Source organism: Microcaecilia unicolor, chromosome 12 (genome assembly GCF_901765095.1).
Source record: "Microcaecilia unicolor chromosome 12, aMicUni1.1, whole genome shotgun sequence".
Lineage (NCBI taxonomy): Eukaryota > Metazoa > Chordata > Amphibia > Gymnophiona > Siphonopidae > Microcaecilia > Microcaecilia unicolor.
Genome location: NC_044042.1, coordinates 73,499,912 through 73,514,020, shown reverse-complemented (window position 1 = coordinate 73,514,020; position 14,109 = coordinate 73,499,912). Strand labels below are relative to the sequence as shown.

General features: G+C 40.0%; 1 pseudogene; it reads left to right on the top strand.

Annotated features, from left to right (window-relative positions):
- Nucleotides 1-710: 710 nt before the first annotated feature.
- LOC115481330 lies at nt 711-8,208 on the top strand (annotated as a pseudogene).
- The last annotated feature ends 5,901 nt before the right edge of the window (nt 8,209-14,109 follow it).

Here is a 14,109-nt window from a genome sequence, read left to right as displayed (position 1 = left end):
TGGCTGTCTTCAAATCTAGGCTTAAAGCCCACCTCTTTGCTATTGCTTTCGACTCCTAATCATGACTCTCTTACTCAGTACCCTCACTTATCACCCCCACCACTGCAATTTCCCCACCCCTAGCTGTCTGTTCGTCTGTCCAATTTAGATTGTAAGCTCTGTTGAGCAGGGACTGTCTCTTCGTGCTCATTTGTACAGTGCTGTGTAAAACTAGTAGCGCTATAGAAATGTTTAGTAGTAGGTATGCAATGTCCACAGAGGACTACATGCATGTACAAATATTTTTGAAGAAATTTGCAGTATTTTCTGACAAGTGTTATCTGAAGGGAAATAAACCTATTATAAGTGCCTTTTTATTCAAACATATTTATTTTTCCTTCTAAAGAATTCTTTCTGTACACAGCAACTACTGACATACAGAGAATGGGTGGGTAAATGTAAAAAAGCTGTTTGGACAGAATGAAAGCTAAAAGATGGGTAAAAATATTCCTAATTATGATTGACTGATGAAAAGACATTAAGGTTAACACCACTCCACCCATCAATTTAACATGCGCCTTTCAAAAGAAATGGACCTATTCACAAAGGTTAGATATAAATGAATGATAATTAATAAAGGCAGGGTTGAGGTTAATTTGGTACCAAGAAAATAATGCTGAAGTTTGATATACACCCACATCATTTTGTATAAAAGGATCAAACTTATGAGCCTTTTCAGTCCCTTGCTTCAGCTTCTTTACTTTTCCTGAAAGGGCTACATTTCTACTTGCCACCATGGCTTCTCAATCATGCTCATCCAAACAGAAGAGTGGCTCAGTTAGAATTGGTGTAGGGGCTGCTGGAGCACAATTTGCTGGTAGCCAGAGTGGTGGATTTGGGGCTCAGCAACGTTTTGGTGGTGGCCAAGTTGTTGGCTTTGGAGGTAGCCAAGCCTTAGGCTTTGGAGGTGGCCAAGGATCTGGCTTTGGTGATGGCTTTGGAAGTGGCCAAGGTGGTAGCTTTGGAGGTGGCCAAGGTGGTAGCTTTGGAGGTGGTCAAGGTGGTAGCTTTGGAGGTGGCCAAGGTGGTAGCTTTGGAGGTGGCCAAGGTGGTGGATTTGGTGGTAGCTTTGGGGGCGCTCAGGGTGGTGGCTTAGGAGGAGGTGAAAGTCTTCTTTCTGGAAGTGAGAAAGAGACTATGCAAAATCTCAATGACCGTCTGGCTGCCTCTTGGAGAAAGTACATTCCTTAGAACAGGCAAATACTGAGCTGGAGCAAAGAATCAAGGAATGGTATGACAAGCACCGTCCAGGAGGGACCACTGGTGGACCAGGTCGTGACTACAGCAAATATTATCAGATGATTGAAGACCTGAGAAATCAGGTAAAAAAGCTTTCTGAAATGTCAGTTTGAGAATTATCTGTATTTTATTTTATAACTTACCACATCTAGATAAATTATTTAGGGTGATATTTAAGGCATTACTTGATTCAGCAAATTACTGTCCTTTTCTTTAGCTTATCTAGTATCAGGCGGGGATAAACCATAATAATATGACTATATTTAATAAGAAATGCAGAACTTTTTCTTATCATTTTGCTTTCTATAGACTAAAAAAATGTATATCTCAAATTAGAAGATGTTCATTTTTCACAATTGTATAGATTTTCGCAATGATAAAATCCAGTAGAACTTGCAAGCTATCCTTGTGTGTTACAGATCATTGCAGCCACCATAGACAATGCCAAGATCATTCTGCAGATTGACAATGCCAGGCTGGCAGCTGATGACTTCAAGCTGAAGTAAGTTTCATGATCTACTTATAATGGGAAATGGTTATGTGTTAAATATGAGCAAAACTGTGGTTTCTATTAGGCTACAGTTCAGAAAAGGATATTATGGATGTACCATTTTTACTGTTGTTTTCAACATTCTATACATGTTTTCCTCAAACTCCCCTAGAAAATGAAAATAGCTCAAAATCATTTTATGAAATTTTATTAACAAGTAGCACATATAGGACAGAAAGCATGTTTGTGAAAGTTAACTAAAACTAAACTGCCCTGAATTATTAGATATGAGAATGAACTGGCCTTGCGCCACAGTGTTGAAGCTGACATCAATGGCCTGCGCAGAGTCATGGATGAGCTGACACTGTCCAAATCTGATTTTGAGTCACAACTAGAAAGTCTGACTGAAGAATATGCCATGCTCAAGAAGAACCATGACGAGGTGAGAGGAGTCTCCATGCTTTCAGTTCTCTCTCAACATTTACATGTTCTTATAGTTCAAGACTCTATGATAGTAATCCAAAATACTTGGAAATGGCCTAGTATTCATGTTGTGCTTCATGTTCTGATGAAGAAATACTATGCTGTTAAGACATTTCCCTAAAGCTAAGTTCATGGATAGAAAAGAATGTCCATGACTCAGAAATTCTGACAATAGCTCAGTCATCTTGGGTGCCAACCTAGGTGGCAAAAGATGTATAGCATGATTCCATATCTTTTATATTTCAAAGCATTTCACTTTTCTTTCCAATGCATGGCAGCGTTATAGAGAAAAACTGGAAATTTACAAGAACAGAAAATGTATTTTATAAGTATAACTATACTTGTATTTTCCATAATTTAGGAAGTCAAAGGTGTGCAATCAAGTGGTGTTGGCCAGCTCAATGTAGAAATGAAGGCTGCTCCAGGCATTGACCTGACTAAGCTGCTCAATGACATGAGAGGACAGTATGAAACCCTTGCAGAGCAGAATCGCAAAGACGCTGAAAACAGGTTCCAAGAAGCAGTAAGTATATACATAATGGTTTTCTGTTGAAGCAATGATCGTTTTACAAACACTGGATCTTCCTAACTAACCTCTAATCTCCTTTTCACTGTTCTGTCTTAGAGTAAAGGCTTGAAACAGGAAATCTCTGCAGGTGCTGAACAGGTGCACACAAGCAAGAGCGAAATCACAGATCTGAGAAAAACTCTTCAGGGCCTGGAGCTAGAGCTACAGTCTTTACTTGCCACGGTATGCAGGAGATAAATAGTCATTACTTTGATCTTTGCAGTCTAGAAATGCTTCAAATAAAATAAAAGTAGAACATGTCAGTGAGTTGAATTTGAACAGTCAAATCACAATGTAATTAATCACCCAGATATCATTTTCAACTGTAAAAACAACTCTGTACATGCCTTAATGGCAACATTCCAGTTTCTTTTGCAGTAAATATCCTCTTTAAATAATGGTCTAAAAGCATGTTTTATCTGAAACTAAAATGGAGATCATTTTACTATGTGACCATAAGTCAGAAAAGTATACATACAATTTATGTGGTGCATTATACCATTATGAAAATGACACAGAGATGGGATTTTTATATGAAGTCTAAATTCAATTTTGGATGTTTTGCAAAATACTTCCAAAAATCCAGTAGCAAAAATGGTCATTTTCAAACAGAAAAACGTCTAACTTTTTGTTTCAAAAATGGCCATTTGCTAGATGTTTTTGTGCTTAATGCATCTATCTTTAAGGAGCATTTAAAAAAAATCAGAGGGAAAAACACAGAAAAATAAGCCATTGGGATGTATGGGGTCGGGGAGGGGGGGCAGCATTCTTAGCAGACTGACTACACAAACATCTCTGCACAGCAGTGGGGCACCCTAGGGGGCATTGCAATGGACTTTACATAAAAGGACCCAGGTACTCATCTCACCATTACCCCCTTATCTTGTATGTTGAGTCCTCCAATACCCACCAAAAATCTACTCTATCCAACTGTATATCACAACAATATATCTTATGCCTGCAGGTGTCAGCTATTTGTAGGTTCCTTAGGTTTTTGAAGGTTCACACTTTCCACCACAAGTGTACCAGTTAGAGTGGGATATGGGCCTGTGTCCCTTTATCTCTAGTCCACTGCACAGACCAGACCACTAGGCTACTCCAGGGACCTGCTTACTGTTCTAATGGGACTGCCTATAACTTCTGAATCTGTCATAGAGGATGATGTGTATTGTTTCTTTCACATCTTTGGGGGTGGAAGGTGGCCAGTGACCACTGGGGGAATAAGGGGATTGTGCCTTAATCCCTTCAGTGGTCATTTGGTCACTTAGGGGCCCTTTTACTAACCCACAGTAATCCTACTGCACAGGTAGCACGCCCTAAATTGAATCTATTGAAAACCCAACTTTTCACTGCTGCTTTTGGCTCCTAGCCACTACTCATTTGCCTCCCCCTTATTCCTTCTCACCCAGTACTTCCCTCGCCCTTATTGTCTAGTCCGTCTGTATTATTTTAGATTGTAAGCTCTATTGAGCAGGGACTGTGTCTCTGTGTCAGGTGTTCAGTGCTGCGTGCGACTGGTAGCGCTATACAAATGCTAATAATAATAATAATCTATTGCCGGGCTAGTACAGGCGCCCAGCAGTAGTTCCAAATTTGGCACACCATGTGGGGCATTCCAGGCAGTAATCGGCAGCGCATCCACGTTACCACCCACTGCCTGCTCACTGCACGAATAAGGCATGAGTCCAAACCACCTTCTAAAAGGCGGTGGTAAGAGCTCAGGCAGTAAATAGTCATGAACTAATTTTAATATTGGAGCTCAGCCATTTACTACCCCATTTTTAAAAAGGCTTCTTTCCCGGCGTGGTAAAAAATTTCAGGCGGCTTAGTAAAATGCCTCTTAGTCATGATTGTTTTATCTTTGGCCCTAGTTGTCATGCCCTCTTGAAATTTGGATGAACTGTGGAACAAAACTAACATCAGAATGTTGAAAATTGCAACGTGGCCATTTTTGAGAAAAAAACATCCTTCTGCCTCCTTATGATGTTTTTTTCTCTTTTGAAAATGAGCCCCAGACTGTGGTAAAACTTTATAAAGGTGTATCATGTTGTTTTTCTACTTTAGACTGAATCATAGATTCATGACATCACAGAGAAAAGTATATTAGCACACTGAAAACACACACCTGTATGTAGTTTCAGTCGTGCAATTTTAATCATATTCTATGATCTCCAGACATTTCATTTTTGTCAGCTAAATAATTGTTTTAAATCTACCCACAGAAAAAATCTCTTGAACAAACCTTGGCAGAAAAAGAAGGTCATTATTGTATGGAGATTGCAAAAATACAGGCCACAATTTCCGCTATAGAAGAACAGCTAAGCGACATAAGAGCAGACATGGAGAACCAGTCTGCAGAGTATGAAATTCTCTTGGACATCAAGACCCGTCTGGAGATGGAAATTGAGACCTATCGCCGCCTGCTGGATGGAGAGGGAATGTAAGTAAATGATTCCACTATCAGGTACAGTCTGTCTATTTAACTCATTTCATAGATTATCTTAACGGGTAAGAAAGATCAACTTGGAAGTAAATTTCCTACTATCCTACATAAAACATCCTCTTAACGTTAAAAATATTTTTGAATATCCTTTCTACTACTGCAGTGCATAAGCATAGTTATGCAGTTTATTCCGTCTTCAATAATCCAGAAGGCACAATACATCCTATTGTAGCATAGAAGTAGAATCATTAATTTTATGACTATTTCAAAAAGGTTTCTAAAAAAGCTTAATATAAAGTGAATGCAACTGGAATAGTGCGAGCACCTGGTGATAATTCTGAAATTGGTGCACGCTTTTTCCCACAGTAGAAAATAATTTTCTCTTTTCTACTGCAGGGGGCATTCCTGGTGGCATGAGTACCGTGCATGTAACATGTGAGCCCTTACCACTAGGTCAATGGGTGGCGGAAAGTGCTCAGGCAGTAAATAGCCGCATGCTACTTTTAATTTTACCACATTGCCATTTACTGCCCAATTAAAAAAAGCTTTTTCCAGCCATGGGAAAAAAAATGGCCCAGCGAGTGCCATTTTCACGAATCCACACTAACGCAGGCCACTTTTTACCACAGCTTAGTAAAAGGGCAACTAAGGATTTGTGTTGTCATCCCAGAAAACAACTAAATATATCAAGAAACCTATTCCTTATTATGTGAACGATGATGGTGTCAGATCGATGTATTCAATAACAGTTAAGCTCATGGGTATGAGGCCATCAAAAACAGAAAACTAAATTTCAGCCTGGGACATGAAATTACAAAATGATAATACAAAATTGAGTTCAAAATGTTTGTCTCTGATCATGCATTCTTAATTGTGAATATTCTAAGTCAAGGGGACCCATATACTAAGCTGCGGTAAATGGAGGCCTGTGCTAGTGGCAGTGTGTTATTTTGACACACACTGAGGCCCTCTTTTACCGCAGCGAGTAAAAGGCTATCTTTTTTCTAGTAAAGAAATGGCCATGTGATAAATGAACCACTTGCCACATGGCCATTTTGAGGGGGAGCACTTACTGCCACCCTTTGAGGTGCTGGTAAGGGCTCCCATGCTAATCTAGCAGTAATAGGGCATTGCGTGGCACTACCCAATTACCACTGGGTAAGCACCAGCGCTACAAAAATAGCTGAGGGTGAGAACTACCACCGGGCTACCGATTGGCGTGCTGCAAACCTGTTGCCACATGCCAACCTTTTAGTAAAAAGGCCCCAAATGAGGTAACATAAAATGTACCCATTTTCTCCTACAAAGAGCATAAGAACATAAGAGTTGCCCTAATGGGTAAGACCAAATGATGAAATGTTAAAAGAAAGTAGGCAAGTAAGCAAATTTGGGGCCCTGTTTACTAGGCGTGGTTTTTAATGTGAGCTAAAAATTAGCGCATGCTAATACTAGAAACATCCACTATATTCCTATGGGTGTTTCTAGTGTTAGCACACGCTAAAAGGTTTGCGCGCCTACAGCACGGCTTAGTAAACAGGGCCCTTGGCATCACAATAATAACGGGTGATTTTAATTACCATCAACAAAATCATCAAAGAGATGAAACTGAAATAAACCATTACAATCCATACAATGTTTGCAGCTCAAAAGAATATGGTTTTGTGTTGTCAGAGGAAATAACGAGTAAATGAAATATGGGCATGAAAGCATGTGGAGAAAAAAAAAGACCTCAGTCAAAAATGCTGAATAGCCTTTGATAAAGATGGCCATAGCTTTTGTCTATCACAAGTCAAAAACTCCACAATGATACGTTTATAATTTCAACATAAGCCCCATAGTTTTCAAAACCACACTTATTCAAAATAAAGACACTGAGATTCCCTATTTAACTCCAAGTCTACCTTTGAATGCAATTTCCCAGCAGGTAAAATATTCATCAGTGAAATTTTCTCCTTTCAGCGGTTCTCATAGTGGCTCACAAGGCTCTTCAGGCTCACAAGGCTCTTCAGGCTGGCAAGGCTCTCAAGGCTCTCAAGGCTCTCAAGGCTCGCATTCTTCATCCAGTTCTGCTAAAAAAGGTAACATAGTAACGTGAACATAGTAGATGACGGCAGAGAAAGTCCTGCATGGTCCATCCAGTCTGCCCAACAAGATAACTCATATGTGCTACTTTTTGTGTATACGTGACCTTGATTAGTAGCTGCCATTTTCACAGCACAGACCGTAGAAGTCTGCCCATATTTACATAGAAACTGACTATAATTTATTTATTTATTTATTGCATTTGTACCCCACATTATCCCACCTTTTTGCAGGCTCAATGTGGCTTACAGGGTGTTAATTTGGTATGATCGTTACATAGTGTTAGATACAGTCGGTAATAAATTGGAAGTAAAAGAGGAATTAATTAGAAGGTAATGGGTAAGGTCGTGTCGAAGTGTTTTAGAGCGTTTGGGTGATGTATGGAGTAGTATGATTCATCAAGGATTGTTTTTGTAGGCTATGTTGAAGAGAAATGTCTTCAAAGATTTGTAGTTTGATTCATCAAGGATTATTTTTGTAGGCTTTGTTGAAGAGAAATGTCTTCAAAGTTTTGCGAAAGTTGGTTAAGTTGTCCGTGGTATAATAGTTTGGCTTTCATTTTATTTTAATTTGATGTATACTAAAACTTATAAACATGTTTGATTTTCAGAGGTACAGAAAGTCAGAAAGGTTACGACAATCACTGACGAGATGGAAGATGGTAAAGTTATCTCATCCAAAGTAAACAAATATGAAGAAAAGATGTAAACTCCACTCAAAATTTGTCTTCCAGCAAATGCCATCACCTAAAGCTGTCCCTGGGATGAGTTCTCTTTCACTTTTCTGAAAACGTCATACATGAAAGTACCTTTGCTTTTCTCTTTCACTGCTACCCAATAAACCTTCTTTCTGATGCAAACAAAATACGTGTGTACTATGTGCTGTGTCTGCTGCTGATTACATAAGTATTGCCATACTGGGAAAGACCAAAGGTCCATCAAGCTCAGCATCCTGTTTCCAACAGTGGCCAATCCAGGTCACAAATACCTGGCAAGATCCCAAAATGATCAGCAGTTGCTATGAATTCTCATTACATACGTGAAATGTGCTTTTTAGTGATATTAGTGTGAGAGTGGGATGTTTGACCACGGAAATTCAAATCCTGGAGACAAGAATCTTAAAAAGCTTGTTTATTGATGAAAAGACTCGACACAACTGTTGTGTTTCGGCCGTCAGGCCTGCATCAGGAGTCTATAAAAACATACATATGCAAATAAAGAAAAATTAAGTAAAAACATAAACCATGTATGATAAAAAAAACCACAGTAAAACAATAACATATGATAAAAAACAAAAGATAAAATATGGGATATTGAAAGCAGTTTTGCAAAGCTATTTATTTCAGTAACTAAGCTGTCTGAAGGTTGCTCAAACTGTATGTGAAAGCACACCTAGGGGCACTTTTACTAAGCTGCGGTAAAAAGGTCCCTGGACTAGCGGCGGGTGAAAAGGTTGAAAAAAGAAATGGCCATGTGGTAAGAACTACAGAGAAGTGAGGGGTTGGGGGTTGGGACAGGTAACATTGGAGGGGGAGAGGGTGTGACTTGTAGTCATGGGTTGGGAGGGAAGGGGATGCGACATTTCAGGGAATGGGGGCATCAATTTAAAAAATGGGAGGAGATGTGACACTTCAGGGACTGCGGGGCTTCAGTTTTTTTTTTTAAAAGCCTATGTAGGTCAAGAACCGGCCTGATACTCAACCGAGGCCTGCAAAAAACTTAAGCAGATAAATTTAGGACAGCTGCATAAGCCCCAGCTCTTTCCCAACATGCCCCCTGACCCGCCCCTGACCGGCCCACTTTTCTGGGGGCTAGTCAGAGGCGATATTCAGCAGCACTGCTTAGTTTAGTACCACTGAATATCGGCGGTTGGGTGTGGACAGGCGATTTAAGTGGGTCAAAGCCACTTAAATTGCTTTAAATATCAGCCCCCCCATAAGTATAACAATATGTTGTGATCGACCATATCAAGAGCACTTGACCTGTCGAATTGAAGAATTATTATTTTTCTGCCTATAATCAATTATTTTCTGAAATTTGCCATGAGAGTGCTTAGTACAATTTCAGTACTGTAGGATGGTATAAATCTATATTGAGAACTATGTAAAATAGAGAAGGTATGAAGGTACTTCATAAGTTGACGTGCAATTATTCCTTCAGTCATTTTGACAAGCAGAAGAACTGAGGCAACCGGTCTGTAATTAGAGACCTCACTCCTGCTGATCTGAAAGGGGTAACTGGACGGTAATGGTTTATGCGCGTCAAATTCCACTTGACGCACGTAGCTGCCGCGCGCTAGAAAATAAAAAATATTTTTCAGATGCGTGCCAAAATTGAAATTACTGCAAGGGCTACGCGGTAACCTGGCAGTAACTCCAATTTGGCACGCTTAAGCAGCTTAGTAAAAGGGCCCCAAAGTTTTTTGGAATAGGAGTTAAAATTATGTTGCTTTTGTCTTCAGGGAATAGGTCGTGAGATAACATGAAGGAAATATGAGAATTTAAACAATTAATAAATTGTTTGGGAGCTGACTTCAGAAAATAGATAGGGCAGGTGTCTAGAATGCATTGTGAAGATGCATATTTACTGAGGAAGTGTTAATTCTAGTGATTCGGAAAAAGATGACCAAATTCTATCGGCTGTTATGAACGCAAAAGAATTGGTGGGAGTCTTGGCATATTTTTCTATATAGATATTAGAGTCCTTCTTTTCTTTCTTAATTTTAATTATTTTCAGTTCAAAGTATTTTGCTAGTTGGTCAGCAGTTGGAGTTGGTTCATTGGTAATGGTTAATGGTTTTGTATCTAGCAAATTGTTCACTACAACGTAAAGTTTTCTTGTATTTAGTGAGTGTTCTCCAACAAATTTTGCAAATTAAGTAGATTTGGAGGGGCATAGTCGAACATGAACGCCCATCTCAATGGGCGTCTATCTTCGAGGACAGGTACGTGAAGGGGCGGGTCATCTTTTTTTTCGATAATACGGTTTGTGCCAGGCAAATGCATCGGATTTGTGTGGATTTTTTTGTTGTTGTTACATTTGTACCCCGTGTTTTCCCACTCATGGCAGGCTCAATGCGGCTTACATGGGGCAATGGAGGGTTAAGTGACTTGCCCAGAGTCACAAGGAGCTGCCTGTGCCTGAAGTGGGAATTGAACTCAGTTCCTCAGTTCCCCAGGACCAAAGTCCACCACCCTAACCACTAGGCCACTTCTCCACTCATGTGGATTTGAGCTGGGCGGTATCATTTTTCAGCGATAATGAAAACCGAAGGCGCCCAGCTCAAAAACGAGCAAATCCAAGGCATTTGGTCATGGGAGGGGCCAGGATTCGTAGTGCACTGGTCCCCCTCACATGCCAGGACACCAACTGGGCACCCTAGGGGGCACTTGTAAAAATAAAAAAAAAAATTAAAATAACTCCCAAATCCATAGCTCCCTTCCCTTGGGTGCTGAGCACCCCAAATCCCCCCCAAAACCCACTGCCCACAACTCTACACCATTACCATAGCACTTATGGCTGAAGGGGGGCACCTAGATGTTGGTACAGTGGGTTTTGGGGGCGGTTTGGAGTGCTCCCATTTACCAGCACAAGTGTAACAGGCAAGGGAGGGATGGGCCTGGGTCCACCTGGCTGAAGTCCACTGCACCCACTAACAACTGCTCCAGGGACCTGCATACTGCTGTGATGGAGCTGGGTATGACATTTGAGACTGGCATACAGGCGGGGAAAAAAAGTTTTAAAGCTCTTTGTTTTTGGTGGGAGGGGGTTAGTGACCACTGGGGGAGTCAGGGGAGGTCATCCCCAATTCCCTTCGGTGGTCATCTGGGTAGTTGGGGCACTTTTGGGGGACTTGTTCGTGGGAAAAAAGGGTCCAGAAAAAGTGACCCAAATTCTCGCTTCTGGCTCCCTTCTTTTTTCCATTATCGGGCGAGAGCGCCCATCTCTCCTCAGACGATAAACATGCCCCAGTTCCACCTTCACCACGCCTCCAACATGCCCCCGTCAACTTTTTCCATTCCCGCGACAGATTGCAGTTGGAGACGCCCAATATCGTCTTTCGATTTTACCGATTTGGGCGCCCACGGGAGAAAGATGCCCATCTCCCAATTTGGGTCGAAATATGAGCGTCTTTCTCTTTCGAAAATAAGCTGGTTGGCTTTTTAAATTTTGTATTTGTATTCTTTTAATGAATTCCTCCAGTTGTTCCAATTTTCACTATTTTTGGCTTTAAACCATGTTCTCTGTACACATATGCAATGTCTTTTCACCTCCAAAATATCTGAAGTGAACCATTTAGTATAACACTACAAACATCATCCTAGATTTGAATAAAGGCTGGTGCATGAGATATGAGAATTAAATAGTCAAAAGGCAGATTGGACCAAAAGTCAATTATATTTTGGTCCAATCTGCCTTTTGACTATTTAATTCTCATATCTCATGCACCAGACTTTATTCAAATCTAGGATGATGTTTGTATTATATTATGTTGATTTACTACCCATCCATCCTATTATTATGTGATACTTAATTTCCTACTTTACATAACAAAATTCTGTGTTACCTATACTATGTAAGCCGCATTGAGCCTGCTTTTAGTGGGAAAGTGCGGGATACAAATATAATAAATAAATAAATTTACTATGATCAGATCATGGATTGGGCAACCACCGGATCTGAGAAAAGAAATTATCTGGATTTGAGAATCTATGTGCTAGTATGTCCAGCTGTTAGATGTTCCATTAAATTGAGTGAATTGCCATGTATTGAGAAAATCTGAGAAATGTTTGGTATTAGGATCTTGAACTGACACAAATATTAGAAATAAAATCATTTAATTCCTCTTCTACTGAATCCCATTTTCCTGGAGGACGGTAGAGTAATATGAGGCAGAGCTGTTTAGACAAAGATTCATCAGAGATGTGACAGGCTAAGGCTTCAAGGTGTGGTGACGTTAATTGAGAGACTGATTTCATTCGAAAGAAAGATTTATATATTATAGTAATGCCTATGTCTCTTTTTTTATTTCTCGTTAAGTTTATGATATTATATCCTGGGGGCAAATATCACTGATAATGGGGTCATCTTTAGAATGGAGCCAAGTTTCAGTGATTAAGGTGAGACCAAATTGTTCCCCCTATATCCAATCTAATGGTATGACTGATCTGGCATTAGTATATCCTATGGGAATTGGTAAATAAGATTCATCAGTGTTCTTCACAGGTGTAATTTTAATTAATTGACGTTTGTGTTTGAGTGGTTTCCGCCCATTCTTATTAGAGTGATATTCAAGTTTTTGATATGGAGAGGTTTACTCGTCCCTTATTTGGAAACCAACTTAGTTGGTGTCTTATAGTGTAAATGACTGGGATATTATGAAGTTCTTTATAGGCTTTGATTTTGGTGACTTATTAATCAGATAGAAAACATATTTATTTATTTATTTATTTATTACATTTGTATCCCACATTTTCCCACCTATTTGTAGGCTCAATGTGGCTTACATAGTACCGGAGAGGCCTTTGCAGGCTCCGGTGTGAACAAATACAGTGTGTTGTGGTAAGATCAAGTTCATGTGGCACAGCCACATTAGGGAATGGGAGAACGGAAGAGTTGTGTTATGTCTATTACGTGCTTTAGTTTGGTTGTGTTGCAGAGATTAGGCATTTAAGTTGGATCAGTAGGGTATGCCTTTTTAAACAAGTTGGTTTTTAGTGATTTCCGGAAGTTTAGGTGGTTGTACGTCGTTTTCAAGGCTTTTGGTAATGCGTTCCACAGTTGTGTGCTTATGTAGGAAAAACTAGATGTGTAAGTTGTTTTGTATTTAAGTCCTTTACAGCTTGGGTAGTTCAGATTTAGATAAGATCATATTGATTCGGATGTATTTCTAATTGGTAAGTCGGTCAAGTCTGTCATGTAACTCGGGGCTTCTCCATAGATGATTTTGTGAACCAGGGTGCAGATTTTGAAGGCGATGTGTTCTTTGATTGGGAGCCAGTTTGTGTCTTATAGTGTAAATGACTGGGATATTATGAAGTTCTTTATAGGCTTTAATTTTGGTGACTTATTAACCAGGTAGTAAATATATGTAAGGTAGCCACCTTACTAATTTGATTGTTATATCCATCAATTATAAGAATACAATAATTATAACTATAGCCAGAGAAGTGATGAACCTGAGATGACAAAGTTCTAATTAGTCTTATAAGCAATTATAAGGTCATTTGTTAAAATGTTAAAAAGAACAGTTCAACTTAAACTTATGAATTGAATACAATTGATGTCACACCTTAAATAGTATATAATATAAGTTTAAATAATACAGTTAATGATGTCACCCATAACTATGTTGCACGATATAGCCGGTTAGCAGCTGGTCGCTAACCAAGGATATTCATTGGGAGATGATTATTTCCTGCTGAATATCTGCAGTTAGACAGTAAGGAGCCCTTTTACAAAGGTGCACTGCAGGGGCGTAGCTACGGGTGGGCCTGGGTGGACCCAGGCCCACCCAATCTCGGTTCAGGCCCACCCACTTTGTCCTAATCCTCCAATCAGGAGGATCTTCTAGGTGCTAGATAGGCTGCAGTCGCTGTCAGTTCTGCCACTGCGCAGCTACGCTACATAAATGTAGGCAGCCGGCACTGGCAGCAAAAACAGCAGCTCTCCTACCTGTGACTTGCTTAATTTTAAAATCCGGGTCAGAATGGCAGGGAACAGGCTGTTTCAGCCAATCCTGGGGCCTTTCTTCAACCCTCCGGGG